The sequence below is a fragment of the Schistocerca piceifrons genome, chromosome 4, assembly GCF_021461385.2.
Source record: "Schistocerca piceifrons isolate TAMUIC-IGC-003096 chromosome 4, iqSchPice1.1, whole genome shotgun sequence".
NCBI lineage: Eukaryota > Metazoa > Arthropoda > Insecta > Orthoptera > Acrididae > Schistocerca > Schistocerca piceifrons.
In genome coordinates this window covers 375,043,528-375,060,546 of record NC_060141.1, presented here as the reverse complement: position 1 = coordinate 375,060,546, position 17,019 = coordinate 375,043,528, and positions in this window count along the sequence as shown.

Genomic DNA, 17,019 nt, shown 5'->3' with positions numbered 1-17,019 from the left:
AGTTACTTTGGCGCTTCAGTGCATATACAACGATTTTAATAAATTACAGCGGGTTTCAAGAAAACTTTGCAACTTTGATAATTCTTATAGATTTACCCACGTGACTTTCAAACCGAGTTTTGCTGTCATTCTTTCTAGTGAATTACGTCAAGTTAATGTACCTTATAATTAAACATGTTGAATGTAACTTCAATTGGTTTTGCGTCACACATCCAATCTGAAGACGATTTATTGCCAAACTCGCTGCAGCACGTCAGGTGTAACTTGTTCAGAGGAACCGGTGAGACGGAAGTACAAACACGGCATCTTTGGCGTACCCTCGTAAAAAAATCAAGAAGTGTAAGGATTCGTTAACATGGGGCCGTACAATCGGCGCATTTCGACCAACCTGCAAAGCGGTTAATGAGGAAACGACAGATATGATGAAGCAGGGCTGTGGTGCGCTACGTTGCATGAAGTGTACGTTGCGTTTTTGGCCAGCCCCGTCCATCAGCGAGATTAGAAAGTTTTTCAGACTACATAAGTAAACTTTTCCGTTGATTCTTTTCTTTTGAAAAAAGAAATTGTCTCATGCTCAATGCACAAATGTTTGGAGGTGTCACGACCACGTTCCAAGGTTTGTCATGGGTTTTCACTGCCTGAAATCCTACAATTGAACTTTTACCACTCATGTGATAACTCGATTGATCTCTAAAACTTAAGGTTTCCAATTAAATCTTCATCCAAAAGTTGTAGCGTGTCTCCTCAAAAGTTCTTACGAGCCACTCTATCAGTGTCCCTTAGTTCTGACTCTATTGTTAATTTGTACAGTTCGACATGCAAAGGTCTTCCTAACCAGGCAATCATATGTGAGACGGTCAGGACTCTGTAATCATGCTGGTTTGTTTTTACAGTACTGTGAACAAAGTTTTCCATCGACGTCGTCAGACTCCCTCGATCGACCTGAGAGTTTTTTATTTCACACTGTGCTTCCAGTAACACCGTGAACCCAGTAACAAAACACGTTTTCCACTCATAAATTGTTGCCCTACTGGGAGGATCTTTTCCATACGGGGCACGGAAAGTACGCCGTACAGTTCTCGCAGAATTCGATTCTTCAAACGAAAACACACAACGAGCACTCTCGAACCTAGTGAAGGCAGCCATCTTTGCTACAAAACTTCATGTATTTTTCTACATAATTGTGCGAAGACTATGTCTGTGAGTCGTTAAATACGAATAAGTTCATGTGTATTTCCAAAGATGTGGGGCAAAAGCTCTGTACATACATACCACAACTCCAAAAATATTTTGTTGAATATAAATAAAAAATAAAGTCTCTAAAGTTTTAATTTTTTATGGCTGACAAGCTACCGAGCCTTTGTTCCATCATCCGGTGCAGTTCCGTTGATTATCCCGTAATTTCTACCTGATGATGGAATAAAGACTCTGAAAGATGTTGTACCTAAGAAACTCAGAATTTAGAGACTAATTACGTTGTGTTTTTGTTTATATTTTAAAGAGATCGTCAAGGAACAGTCTACCTACCATGTGTAAGAGTAAAAATATTTTTTTGGAAATTTTGAAAATATTCAAAATGTAAAGGATACTCAAAGTGATGAATGCCGAGTAAGTATTTTTCTGTATTTTGTGAGAGCATAATTAATACCAAAAGAACAAATACAAAAAAATCCATTCAGAATCGAGTCCGAGCACAAGGAAAAGTTGTTCAAGTCGAAGATAGTCAGCCAAAAAATCCGAAAATTTGTTTCACCGGAAAAGCGGAAATGGAAACTGAAAGATCCTCACATTAGAACATTACATCAATGAGGACCTGAAGTTTCATCTTTACAGCCGGCCGAAGTGGCCGTGCGGTTAAAGGCGCTGCAGTCTGGAACCGCAAGACCGCTACGGTCGCAGGTTCGAATCCTGCCTCGGGCATGGATGTTTGTGATGTCCTTAGGTTAGTTAGGTTTAACTAGTTCTAAGTTCTAGGGGACTAATGACCACAGCAGTTGAGCCCCATAGTGCTCAGAGCCATTTTTTTCATCTTTACAAATTTACTGCGGGAAGTTAATTGAGGTTTCCACACTAACCTGTGAGGGTTCAGTTTCACCGATCTTTTCTGAATGAGAAAGTATCGCGATCTTTGGATTCTCGTTTTCGTTACTTCAGATGAGGCCTTGTTCAGGAAGGACAGAATTTCAGCACTTAGCATCCCATCAACGACGAGGTTCGTGGTAAAGGCCAAGGCCGATTATCTTCCCCAACTTGATCTTGTGCTCCGACTCTCATGAGAACGTAGCACAAAGTCAAGTTGGGGAAAATAATCTGCCTTGGCCTTTTCCATGAACCCACCCGATATTACCTTTAGCGAGTTAGAAGGGCCACTTAATACTTAAAACTTCGTGACCAAACGGGGATTTGAACCGTTGCCCTTCCGAAGTTGAGTTCAAAATAGCAGGTGTAGCGCATTAGGATATGTGAACTCAAAGATCACGCACTATTACGCATAAGAAAATTCTCATCAGGGTATTGAACAGCCGTTGAATAACGTTAGGATTGGTGTTAACGTTCGGATTTTTCCGTCGGTGTAGTTTTGGTTACTCTTTGGAACACAGGACACAGCATAAATAAAACAAGAAGGTAAGTAATTTATGCTCAGTGCTGGAATGCGTCTAAAAGATACAAAATTAAATCTTCTTCTTCTGGCTTTCACAGATTAGGCCTCTCGCCTTCAGGGCATTAATTCCATCTCTTAACTGGCTGTCCTATGTTTCTCTTTCCTTTGGGTTTATATTGTGAGGCCATCTTTGGAATCCTTCTTTCTTCCATTTGTTGCAGGTATTCCTTCCAGTTTTCTTAATGTTCTCCTATGTCGTAGTTTACAGCAAAAATATTCACTTCTTGTCTAATATTTTCATTAGGAACCCGTGCAAGTTAGTGCAATCTTTGAGTGCTCGTAAAAATTTAATTTCAGCCTTCTGGAGATTACTGAAATCTTCCCTCTTCATAACCCAAAATTCACTGCCAAACGAGGACAGGTGCAGTTACCACATTACAGAATTTCATTTTTTGTGTTTCTTCGTGTATTTTTTAATGTTCTACGTCTAGTGTCACACATCCTCTGCTAGCGCTGCAGTTTTCTATCTAAGTCTTTATCTTCATAAAAAGTAATATAGCTCCCTATGGTACTTGAAGAGCTGGACTTATCTAGTGGAATTTACATAGTGGAACTTATAATATACTTGAGGTACCCTGTTACACAGAGGAAAAAGATTTTTATAAATAAAGGTGTGAGACAAGGAAGTGTTTTATCGCCTACTCTTTTTAATATTTATATAAATGGTGTCATCCGAAAATGTAAAGAAAAAAGCGCTAGAAGAGATCCATGGACATAAGAATGTATCTACATATTGTTATATGCTAACGTCATTTCACTAACGGTAAATTCGGAAGACGATTTACAAAAATTAATCCAGTTTTTAAACTTAATTTGAAAGGATTATAAACGTTCAGGAGAGCAGGAAATAAAAATTGTGATCGGATATCAGATTTTTGGAACAAGTTCAAAGTGTTACTTTCGCAAAGTACGAGATACATGAAGGCAGAGGTTGTTGGAAACTTGTCCTGATGCCGTCCACATAGATGTTAATAATGGTTTTTATCAATTCTCTTATGAAGTGAATAAGTTCTCAGCGCGATAAGAAATAATGTGAGGCGAATAACAGCTAATAGCAGTTAGTCTCCCAAGAGGATTTCAAACACACTCTGGGATATGAGACTTGTCACTGCATTCATTGACTTTAGCTGGTGGAAGTGTTTGTCAATGTAATGAGCTCTACATACCTGTATGCAATCGTCTCACGGGATATGTTATCAATTATTTCACCACAATAGGGACGATATAACCACAAAGTCATCTTTATAGATCTGCACAGTCACTGTTTCAGACAGCAAGGTATCTAAAGTTTATAATCTCGTCTAAATATGTACCAACCCAAACGCCGACACACTTTCAGTTGGAGGCAATCTTTCAACGCACATTTGAATAATGAAATAGAATCCAAGCTGCTTACCAAATCAAACATATATACTCTCACATAGGAAACTAAACCTCAAGAAGTTAGTGACTCTCTGTTGATCTGTGGTTCAGTGTAGACATTCCTGTGACAAGTAGAGAGTAGTACATACTTCGTCAGTCCAAAAAGTTTAGAAAATGGATTAAAATTAATATGGTGGTTGTAATGCTTCAGCTGCTCTACGTAGTCTTCCCCATTTTCAGTAAAATTCCCAGAACGTTCAGAAAAATCCTCGTTTGTGATTCTGTTCAACTCGCGTGTCACATTGGCTGGAATTTCGGTTATGTCAGCAAAGTGTTGACGCTTCATGTGAATCTGCGTCGTTCTGTGGAAGGTTCGAATTGATAACACCATGTCTCGGCAGCTGTGATAATTTTTTCCAAGGAAGAACTGCCCGCGAGTAGCACTTCAGTCAAGTCGAGGCAGGAGTCCAAGCGTCGTCGTTGTTGTTCGAGCTGTGCGGAACAAACTGTGTAAGCACTTTTCTCTTCTTCATGCAGTACTGCTCTGCTAAGAAAATGCTCAACTTTCGTGGAAATTGTTTTCTGTTTTTTCCATGTATTTGTTTTGTTTTTATCTTTTTCGATAATTTGTGTAAAGCAATGCAGATTCTTTTTTGTGAAGTCGCGGCGATGAATACTTCCCACTAGGTATCGGAAGAATGACCATACACAGAAGACTTCTCTAATGGGCAGTTCTACAAAATTTGTTCAGTGCGGGATCGTACGAATGCATGAAGATGTACATATGTAAGTAAACCAGTCATTCCAGTTTCTCGTTGCTGCATAATGACCACAGTACATATAACCTATGAAGTGTGGACAGGGCTCTTCCACCAGGTCGGTTTCCACAGTAGGGGAGAGATAGTACCCTGAGGATAGAGTTCCTAGGAATGCACGATGTTTCAATGTAGTAACTAATTTTAGAATCGCATGAAGGAGTGCCACGAGCAATTTCTGACACTTTATACTGTTTCAGCTGTTGGAAAACATGAGCTTGTGACTTCTGCAGAATTTATAAATATATTTAGTTCTACCTACATAAGTGCTGTATAATATATGAAAGCTATTTGGAAGATGTTAATTCTTCAGGTACAGAATTTGAACTCAGTTCCTTTAGTGTTTTTACTATTTCACCTGACAACTGGAAGCAGTTAATTCCATAAATTATCTGGGTGTAAGCATTAGGAGTGATTTAAAATGGAATGACCCTATGAATTTAATCGTCGCTAAAGCAGATGCCAGACTGAGATTCATTGGAAGAATCCTAAGGAAATGCAGTCCGAAAACAAAGGTAGTAGGTTACAGTACACTTGTTTGCCCACTGCTTGAATACTGCTCACCGGTGTGGGATCCGTACCAGATAGGGTTGATAGAAGGTAGAGAAGGCCAACGGAGAGCAGCGCGCTTCGTTACAGAATCATTTAGTAATCGCGAAAGCGTTACGGAGATGATAGATAAACTCCAGTGGAAGACTCTGCAATAGAGACGCTCAGTAGCTCGGTACGGGCTTTTGTTGACGTTTCGAGAACATACCTTCACTGAGGAGTTAAGCAGTATATTGCTCCCTCCTACGTATACCTCGCGAAGAGACCATGAGGATAAAATCAGAGAGATTAGAGCCCACACAGAGGCATACCGACAATCTTTCTTTCCACGAGCAATACTAAACTGGAGTAGAAGGGAGAACCGATGGAGGTACTCAAGGTACCCTCCGCCACACACCGTCAGATGGCTTGCGGAGTATGGATGTAGATGTAGATATAGACTAAAAAATGGAAATTTCTAGTACCTTCCAATGGTTTCTGTTCCAAAATGTTGTTATATTGTAACTGTTTTCTTTATACTTGTAATTAATTTGCTTTTACTTAGTGATTATTGGTATGTAGTTGAGCAGGGTTCCCAAACTTTCCCTCTGAAGGAACACTTTGAGAACCCTGGTACTTTGATGGAACGTCTTATTTATTTTTTTAAGAAATGAGAAAAACTTGTTTTATTCAATGATAACATACATTTTAAATGGTAATAACAAAGAAATCACAATAAAATTTTAGAAAAACAACTGGTGTCGCCAAAGTATCGAAAAAAACCTCCTTACTATTAATAGTTCTTCGCGGAACACTTATTCATTTCCTGTGGAACACCATTGTTCTACGGACCACAGCTTAGGAAATCGTGTAGGAGAGTAATAATGGAACATATAGACTATTAAATGCACCACTGACAAGATTTGCTCCACTGCAACACTTTTGGGAAGTTTCAATAGAATATATGTTCCTAGGTACATAACCATGTTGTACCTTGAAACATTTTATCACCTCTAGAAAAACCTCAATTTTTCGGACTAATTTTTATAATTTCAAAACAAAGACTGCAGCACTCAAGAAGAAGATTTTATAATTTAAAAATGGAATAACAAATTACAATAAATGTCTATTACAGTGCTGACCAGAGGCGGAAGTCCGAGAAGTTGTAACGCCGGAAATGCATATACTCCTATTTCCATCTATTGTACTATTATTTTTTTTCCTTGTTTTGTTACCTCAAGATATGACATTTCTGTCTCTTTATATATTGTAATTGTTTTACTGTTTGTATATATATATTTATGCACTCATGTCGATGTATAATTGGTTTGTTTCGTAAATATTATTTGTATTTTTACGCTGGGTCTTGCCTAGGGAAAACTGCTATCGAACGATTACGTCGATAGGTCGTGTGACGAATCAAAGTGTGTAGGATCTTTGGTAGTGTTAACTCTGCCGCGTGGAGCGCGGGCAGAACAGTGGGGGTCTGGCTGGAGTAGCGAGTGGAGCAGGTGTGTTGTGTGACGCTCCCGCGAGTTGCCGCGCTTTCGGGGTTTGGCAGCATGTAATTGCGCTCGACTCGCGATGATAGTTTCTGACATGGTGTCGCGGACGGAAAGCATTAGCTGGCGCACATCAAGAGCCCGTTTCGCCTGGTGACCGTGTCGAGAAGAAGGCGCGCCAACATCCAGCTTCTGCAACAGCGACGGCCGACAATGAGTGACTGTCGCCACCTCCTCGATCGACGGCTTCAAACCTTCAATCAACCAACAAGGAAGACTAAAAGCACGTAAAGTTTCAGAACTGTATGGCAGACCTCAGCTTTTCAAATTGTTCCATTTGCCTCGCAAAATTACAGCAACTTAGCATGAACCTTTGTTGCTCATTGTCCCAATTGCATTGCCAAGCAGGGTCCCTTCCTTTTCCGAAATGAACCCGAGTGTCGTTGAAATTCAAACGCCAGCATTAAAATAATATGATTAGATTTCACTGCTTTAATTTCAAAGTTCAGTAGCTGGCTACAATATTTAGGTTACACGAGCACAAATTTAGAGTGCGAGTTTTGTTAGCATATTTTAGCTTACCTGTGACTGCAGCTCAGCTTGGTACGTACTAAATTTTACTATTGTTAATAGTTCAGAATCATTTAATTCAAGTTCAAAGTTAAATATCTTGTTTCTAAATTGCGTAGAGTCAAGTTGCTTTTGAAATGATTGTTGAGGTAGTCCAAGACTAATCGTATTTTACTGGATTTCGATGTGCTTCAGAAAGAAAGCTCACTATTAACTTCAGTCACTAAATTAATTTTCGATTTTCCGGTTTTATTAATTCTTTTGCTAAATTAAGTCAGAGTGTAGCGAAATTTATTACTTCTGACAAACTTTCAGTTTTCACACTACACGTGTCAACCTTCAGTTGCCACGCTTCTTGTGCTAATTATATGTGTAATAACCTTTCTTTTTCAGTTACTATAGTAATTGTCCTTAGGACTGGCGACCGTGATTTCCCCCAAATCTCAAATATCTAATTACCGCTAGTTAATTGTTAACGTAACGGCCGCACATTTACTTTCTTTATTAACTTTACCCCTTTTCAAAATTGATTTCCACCAGTTTCATTTGCATTTTTCCTTTCATTTAGATGTAACCCTTTCCTCCCTCTTTACCGATAGATTAACTTCGGTGACGATTGCTTTTCCCAAATTTCCATTAGGTACACGCGGTTTAATTTTTCACTGTCATTAAGGTCGATAAGTGAGGGGGGGAGGTTACACGTGGCGACCGTGACAGGACAATCTTCAAATTTGAGGTTGTTCTGGACACGAATTTTGCATTGTACAAATCTCGTAACAAAGTACTGGTTACGAAATGGTCGATACGTCAGCGAGAATATTAGTGTGAGGAATCCTAATTAGATTTGAGATTTGGCATTTATATTGAAAATTATTAAAATGAGTGAAGGCAACAATTGCCAAAATTTGGTAGACTTGGATACGGAACAATCGGTCGAACAGTGGGAAACGCGCACCGCGGTACCCATTGTTCAGGGGCAGGCGGCTAGCATGAAAGACGCGACCGGCGAAACGCAACAAAGAGCAGAAATGGAATTCCAAACTTTAGAAAATGTTTCGGAATCAGAAGTGAAAATCAAATCTGAATCCCTTGATGACGAATACGGGGGGACAATTAAAGAGGAAGCCGCTACGGAAGTAAAACCGGTAGTTTCCGGGAATTTAACTGATTTATTGAACGTTTTGATTAACGAAATCAAGAGTCAATCGGTCAAGCAAGAAGCTCAGTCTGAAAAAATTGAACGAAAGCTAGACAGTCACAACAAAGCTATTAATGTTGTTAACAACAATGTTGGAGTTGTTAACACAAAAGTTGATAAAATCAAAGAAGATATTTTTGTGATTAATAGCGAAATCGGTAATCTTAAACAGGAAATGATAGGCGGTCAGGCGGAAATTGCGAGCATAAATACTCGTTTTTATTCCGAAATTAGCAGAATCGAGAAAAGTGTAGGAGAATCAGTTGCTCCGATCATCGAGAAAAAGGTGACGGAACAAATTCAATTAGTGAAAAAAGAGGATAAAAAGAAGGTGGAAACTTTAAAGGCTTTGGTATCCGAAGTAGATACCAAAGTGACGAAGCAGGCTAATACCTGCGAAGAGAAAAAAAGGGAAGTGGAAACGCTTGCGACAACCACTTGCCAAGTGATTACGAGGGTGTCGGAATTAGAAAGGAAACTTGACGAAAAACAGAGCTATGTGCCAATCTGTGCACACAGTTCGGAATTGTTGACGAAAGAGGAGCGGTTCGACCCCTTGAAAAAAGGCGGTATACACGCGACGGATTTCATTAAGAATTGTGAAAGAGTTTTACCCAGATCATGGACTAATGAGAGAAAAATTAATGCGATTATTGATGTGTTGGCTGGTGATGCCAAGCGTTGGGGCTTAAACCTCAACATTACGAACCTGATTTTTGACGAATTTAAAAATTTGTTTCTGGCTGAATACTGGTCAGAGCAAAAACAGCAAAGAGTCTGGCGCGAATTTGTCGTATCGAGGCCTTTCGATGCGAATTCGCGCGGTTCAATGAAGGAGTTTTGTGAGGGCTGGATCCGCAAGTTGGAATATTTGCGTGACCGCCGCTCGGAATCCGAAATAGTCTGGGAACTCTACAAGAAGCTTCCAGATGATACAAAACGCTACGTAGGGAGCAATCACAGGACAATCAATGATTTCCTGGGAAGAGTTGAGGACGAGGACTATTGGCGCAATAATCGCGACAGTGGTAGAGGCCGTGGTAACAACAACGGGTACCACAGCAACCACAACAACGATAACCACGGGAATAATGCATACCGCAACCATGGCAGCAATAACAATAATGGTTCGGACCGTAATAACAATCGGTACAATGCAAATAATAACAGGAATGACGGAAACCAGTATCATACTAACGTGATACGGGCTTCACAGAATAGTAATAACGCCTCAGCAGCATCCGGGGAGCGTATCTGCTGGGACGAGACAGGGAAACCATTAGCCGCGCCGGTGAGGGGCCGACCGGGCGTGGAGAAATTTTGGCGGCCCAATAGCAGGAGAAAACCCAGGTGTCGTCGGTATGAAAATTCCGTGTGGAATAATCAACGGCGGGAGAGTGTGCCAGTGTTAAGAGAAAGGAGTGCGCCCACAAGTAGTAGATCAGCTGTATACACGGCAGTAGAAGGTACATTCACTGTCAGTGAGAACAATTTAAGTAGTGTTCCGGAAATCGATTATAAGGTGCCAGCTGTAATACCCACAGCGGAACTGGAGATTGAGTTTAAGAATGATTCGCAATTGTTGAGAGAAGATCAGATGTCGGATAAAACGTCCGTCATCGTGCGAGGGGATGCAGAGAGGGATGAGGTCTGGTTAAGGCAGTTCGGTCGCTTATACGACGAACTAAAAGATTATAGGGGTCTGTATGGGAGAAGTGTTTATGGGGAGCGCGTGCAGTATTTGCCGCGTCTCGTCCCACAGGAAGATAGTATTTGTGAAGTGATTGAAAGTTCTGGCCCTAACCGGCAGACTTTACCAGAAATAGTTGATGTTAATGGGGAGCACGAGCAAGATTCGTCGTGTTTCGTCCCGCAGGAGTTAGATGTTGAAGGAGTAACGGAAAGTTCTGGCCCTAACCGGCAGACTTTACCGAAAGTTATAGTGGTAGAAGTAGCCGACCCATCCGACGCAAACCTCCAGTTTAAACATTGCGAGAGTATTAAGGGGAAAGATTACGAAAATTTTAGTGATAGCCGGACACAATTGGTAGAAAAGCACATAGATTTCAGCGTGTATGAGGTTAGAGCTGACGTTATGCGGTCAGACGGTAGCAGTGTGGGTTGCGCAGATCCAGAGGAAGTAATTTCAGATGCGACTGGGCACATGTCTCCAGGTAGATTGGCAGATGAGATCAATCTGATTAAAGAGGAATCAACGAAGGTGACAATTAGTGAATTGATAGCAAAGCAACACTCACTAGTTGACGAGTTACAGGAAAAGGTTTCGGTATTGGAGGCGACGCTACAGACTAAGCCTCAGGACAAACGTGTTGAAATTAAAACTGTATGTGAACAGAGGCTGAAAAAGCCGCCAGATAAACCGGTTTAGGATCAAAGCCGGATGTTTTTTTCTGGAATGACCTGGATATAGACGAGGATTTACTGTGGGAAAATAAAGAAACAGTCGAGGACGAGTGTAGACAGGTAGTAGTGTCTGTTAATATGCACGACCTACAACTAAACTTGTTGATTGACACCGGTGCAGAATTGAGTGCTGTATCTGGGAAAATATTTGAGTTACTGAAAGACAGACCTGGCATCGTAGTTATGCCAGTAACAGGAGTGAAAATTATCGGTGCAACTGGGAAGGCCAGTAAACCGGTCACAAAACAGATTTTTGTCAACTTCGAGATATGTGGGGCATGATTTGAACAAGAGTTTGTCGTCGTGCCAGACTTAACTACGGAAGTAATTATCGGGTTAGATTGGCTATGATTAACTGCGAAAGCAAAACTTTGACATGTATGTCACTAGATAAAACAATGGTAGTTGGCTTTGACGAGGCAGGAGACGGTGTGCATAGGCAATACCAGCCTATACACATTGTTAACTGGCCGGATGACATTGACGTAGGTATGAAGCTGAACTACTGTAATGTGAAGAATCTCGGCATTGACAATAATGTAGAAAGTGAATTGGAAAGTATTGTAGACGGTGTGTCAAACGTAACACACGAACAAAGACGAGGCCGACTTTCCCGTACCTATTGCCATCACAACCATAGGGCATGGGGCAAATATGTAGCAGTATTTGAGAGAATTATGAACACCTTGAGACATGAATCTACGGGATTTTCTCCAGAGGAAATCCTGTTGGGTGACAGAAGTACAAGTTTAGTGGAAGAGATAATCAAATTCCCTCCACGGATTGACATTAGTATTGGTGTGAAAAAGGATCGTTTGCGAGAAGTAATGAAGCTAAAAGCCGATGCTCGCATACGTCGTCATGACACTAAAGCGCGTTTTGATTAATCAATTTAATTTTAATCAATTTAATCATGATCTAATCAACTGAAAAATCCAAGCTGCTAGTTTAAGTTTTCAGCTGAGTCACAGTAGATTAAGGAATGTAAATATGATTTTGTAACTAGCTGTAAGATTTCATGAATATGTTTTTTACTAGTCATTGCCGATGTACTTAGACGCTGTTTTAAGTTTCAGGCTAGTACATGCGTGTGATGATGGACAGTGTTGAGTTATCCACTGTGAGAGTATTAAGGGACTCCTTGAGATTACTCGGGAGTGAGTTTTTCCTAAAGAATTCAGTGAAACGGATGTTCTGGAAACGCCGTCACAAGGGCGAGTGAGATCAAGCGTGCCGCACACGCGGGCGCAACAATACTGGCGAGGCGAGCCGCTGTCGGCTCTTGTGCCGCTGTTGGCTCTTGTGCCGCTGTCGGCATTCTTTGTACTTGCGAGTACGAAAGGCGGAATAGTTTTTCTTCCCGGACAGCTGATGTGAAAGAATTCTGCTGTCAATATTTATGTTTTTTTCGATCTACTGAATATTATTTTCTTGTTTAGCGTTAAGTGGAATCTCATGACGAGATATTAATTATGAAAAGGTTATGTAAAAATGTGTATTCTATGTAATTAATTATTAATTTGCGTATTTTGATCTACCTGTTTTTATGACCATGTACTCTGATTAATTTTGCAAATAGTATTCCATTTCTCATAGTGTTACGAATTTTAGTGATTTTGGAATAGCTAAACCATTTTCTATATCTTCTATGAATTTTAATATGTTGTCAACCTGTTTTATTTTGTGCAGGATGACAGAGTGGAATAAGATTAGGAGTGTCCCCACTCAATTATTATGGTCTAAAAATTGATTTATGATTAATTAGACGAATGCTAAATTTTGTTGATGTTTTGAGCATATGCATTTCCGCTGTTTCTTTTTTGGGACATTTTCTGAGTCTGTTTACGTTACACGAACATCCTCAGACAATGTGGGGCACGTGTAACGCCGGAAATGCATATACTCCTATTTCCATCTATTGTACTATTATTTTTTTTCCTTGTTTTGTTACCTCAAGATATGACATTTCTGTCTCTTTATATATTGTAATTGTTTTACTGTTTGTATATATATATTTATGCACTCATGTCGATGTATAATTGGTTTGTTTCGTAAATATTATTTGTATTTTTACGCTGGGTCTTGCCTAGGGAAAACTGCTATCGAACGATTACGTCGATAGGTCGTGTGACGAATCAAAGTGTGTAGGATCTTTGGTAGTGTTAACTCTGCCGCGTGGAGCGCGGGCAGAACAGTGGGGGTCTGGCTGGAGTAGCGAGTGGAGCAGGTGTGTTGTGTGACGCTCCCGCGAGTTGCCGCGCTTTCGGGGTTTGGCAGCATGTAATTGCGCTCGACTCGCGATGATAGTTTCTGACATGGTGTCGCGGACGGGAAGCATTAGCTGGCGCACATCAAGAGCCCGTTTCGCCTGGTGACCGTGTCGAGAAGAAGGCGCGCCAACATCCAGCTTCTGCAACAGCGACGGCCGACAATGAGTGACTGTCGCCACCTCCTCGATCGACGGCTTCAAACCTTCAATCAACCAACAAGGAAGACTAAAAGCACGTAAAGTTTCAGAACTGTATGGCAGACCTCAGCTTTTCAAATTGTTCCATTTGCCTCGCAAAATTACAGCAACTTAGCATGAACCTTTGTTGCTCATTGTCCCAATTGCATTGCCAAGCAGGGTCCCTTCCTTTTCCGAAATGAACCCGAGTGTCGTTGAAATTCAAACGCCAGCATTAAAATAATATGATTAGATTTCACTGCTTTAATTTCAAAGTTCAGTAGCTGGCTACAATATTTAGGTTACACGAGCACAAATTTAGAGTGCGAGTTTTGTTAGCATATTTTAGCTTACCTGTGACTGCAGCTCAGCTTGGTACGTACTAAATTTTACTATTGTTAATAGTTCAGAATCATTTAATTCAAGTTCAAAGTTAAATATCTTGTTTCTAAATTGCGTAGAGTCAAGTTGCTTTTGAAATGATTGTTGAGGTAGTCCAAGACTAATCGTATTTTACTGGATTTCGATGTGCTTCAGAAAGAAACCTCACTATTAACTTCAGTCACTAAATTAATTTTCGATTTTCCGGTTTTATTAATTCTTTTGCTAAATTAAGTCAGAGTGTAGCGAAATTTATTACTTCTGACAAACTTTCAGTTTTCACACTACACGTGTCAACCTTCAGTTGCCACGCTTCTTGTGCTAATTATATGTGTAATAACCTTTCTTTTTCAGTTACTATAGTAATTGTCCTTAGGACTGGCGACCGTGATTTCCCCCAAATCTCAAATATCTAATTACCGCTAGTTAATTGTTAACGTAACGGCCGCACATTTACTTTCTTTATTAACTTTACCCCTTTTCAAAATTGATTTCCACCAGTTTCATTTGCATTTTTCCTTTCATTTAGATGTAACCCTTTCCTCCCTCTTTACCGATAGATTAACTTCGGTGACGATTGCTTTTCCCAAATTTCCATTAGGTACACGCGGTTTAATTTTTCACTGTCATTAAGGTCGATAAGTGAGGGGGGGAGGTTACACGTGGCGACCGTGACAGGACAATCTTCAAATTTGAGGTTGTTCTGGACACGAATTTTGCATTGTACAAATCTCGTAACAAAGTACTGGTTACGAAATGGTCGATACGTCAGCGAGAATATTAGTGTGAGGAATCCTAATTAGATTTGAGATTTGGCATTTATATTGAAAATTATTAAAATGAGTGAAGGCAACAATTGCCAAAATTTGGTAGACTTGGATACGGAACAATCGGTCGAACAGTGGGAAACGCGCACCGCGGTACCCATTGTTCAGGGGCAGGCGGCTAGCATGAAAGACGCGACCGGCGAAACGCAACAAAGAGCAGAAATGGAATTCCAAACTTTAGAAAATGTTTCGGAATCAGAAGTGAAAATCAAATCTGAATCCCTTGATGACGAATACGGGGGGACAATTAAAGAGGAAGCCGCTACGGAAGTAAAACCGGTAGTTTCCGGGAATTTAACTGATTTATTGAACGTTTTGATTAACGAAATCAAGAGTCAATCGGTCAAGCAAGAAGCTCAGTCTGAAAAAATTGAACGAAAGCTAGACAGTCACAACAAAGCTATTAATGTTGTTAACAACAATGTTGGAGTTGTTAACACAAAAGTTGATAAAATCAAAGAAGATATTTTTGTGATTAATAGCGAAATCGGTAATCTTAAACAGGAAATGATAGGCGTTCAGGCGGAAATTGCGAGCATAAATACTCGTTTTTATTCCGAAATTAGCAGAATCGAGAAAAGTGTAGGAGAATCAGTTGCTCCGATCATCGAGAAAAAGGTGACGGAACAAATTCAATTAGTGAAAAAAGAGGATAAAAAGAAGGTGGAAACTTTAAAGGCTTTGGTATCCGAAGTAGATACCAAAGTGACGAAGCAGGCTAATACCTGCGAAGAGAAAAAAAGGGAAGTGGAAACGCTTGCGACAACCACTTGCCAAGTGATTACGAGGGTGTCGGAATTAGAAAGGAAACTTGACGAAAAACAGAGCTATGTGCCAATCTGTGCACACAGTTCGGAATTGTTGACGAAAGAGGAGCGGTTCGACCCCTTGAAAAAAGGCGGTATACACGCGACGGATTTCATTAAGAATTGTGAAAGAGTTTTACCCAGATCATGGACTAATGAGAGAAAAATTAATGCGATTATTGATGTGTTGGCTGGTGATGCCAAGCGTTGGGGCTTAAACCTCAACATTACGAACCTGATTTTTGACGAATTTAAAAATTTGTTTCTGGCTGAATACTGGTCAGAGCAAAAACAGCAAAGAGTCTGGCGCGAATTTGTCGTATCGAGGCCTTTCGATGCGAATTCGCGCGGTTCAATGAAGGAGTTTTGTGAGGGCTGGATCCGCAAGTTGGAATATTTGCGTGACCGCCGCTCGGAATCCGAAATAGTCTGGGAACTCTACAAGAAGCTTCCAGATGATACAAAACGCTACGTAGGGAGCAATCACAGGACAATCAATGATTTCCTGGGAAGAGTTGAGGACGAGGACTATTGGCGCAATAATCGCGACAGTGGTAGAGGCCGTGGTAACAACAACGGGTACCACAGCAACCACAACAACGATAACCACGGGAATAATGCATACCGCAACCATGGCAGCAATAACAATAATGGTTCGGACCGTAATAACAATCGGTACAATGCAAATAATAACAGGAATGACGGAAACCAGTATCATACTAACGTGATACGGGCTTCACAGAATAGTAATAACGCCTCAGCAGCATCCGGGGAGCGTATCTGCTGGGACGAGACAGGGAAACCATTAGCCGCGCCGGTGAGGGGCCGACCGGGCGTGGAGAAATTTTGGCGGCCCAATAGCAGGAGAAAACCCAGGTGTCGTCGGTATGAAAATTCCGTGTGGAATAATCAACGGCGGGAGAGTGTGCCAGTGTTAAGAGAAAGGAGTGCGCCCACAAGTAGTAGATCAGCTGTATACACGGCAGTAGAAGGTACATTCACTGTCAGTGAGAACAATTTAAGTAGTGTTCCGGAAATCGATTATAAGGTGCCAGCTGTAATACCCACAGCGGAACTGGAGATTGAGTTTAAGAATGATTCGCAATTGTTGAGAGAAGATCAGATGTCGGATAAAACGTCCGTCATCGAGCGAGGGGATGCAGAGAGGGATGAGGTCTGGTTAAGGCAGTTCGGTCGCTTATACGACGAACTAAAAGATTATAGGGGTCTGTATGGGAGAAGTGTTTATGGGGAGCGCGTGCAGTATTTGCCGCGTCTCGTCCCACAGGAAGATAGTATTTGTGAAGTGATTGAAAGTTCTGGCCCTAACCGGCAGACTTTACCAGAAATAGTTGATGTTAATGGGGAGCACGAGCAAGATTCGTCGTGTTTCGTCCCGCAGGAGTTAGATGTTGAAGGAGTAACGGAAAGTTCTGGCCCTAACCGGCAGACTTTACCGAAAGTTATAGTGGTAGAAGTAGCCGACCCATCCGACGCA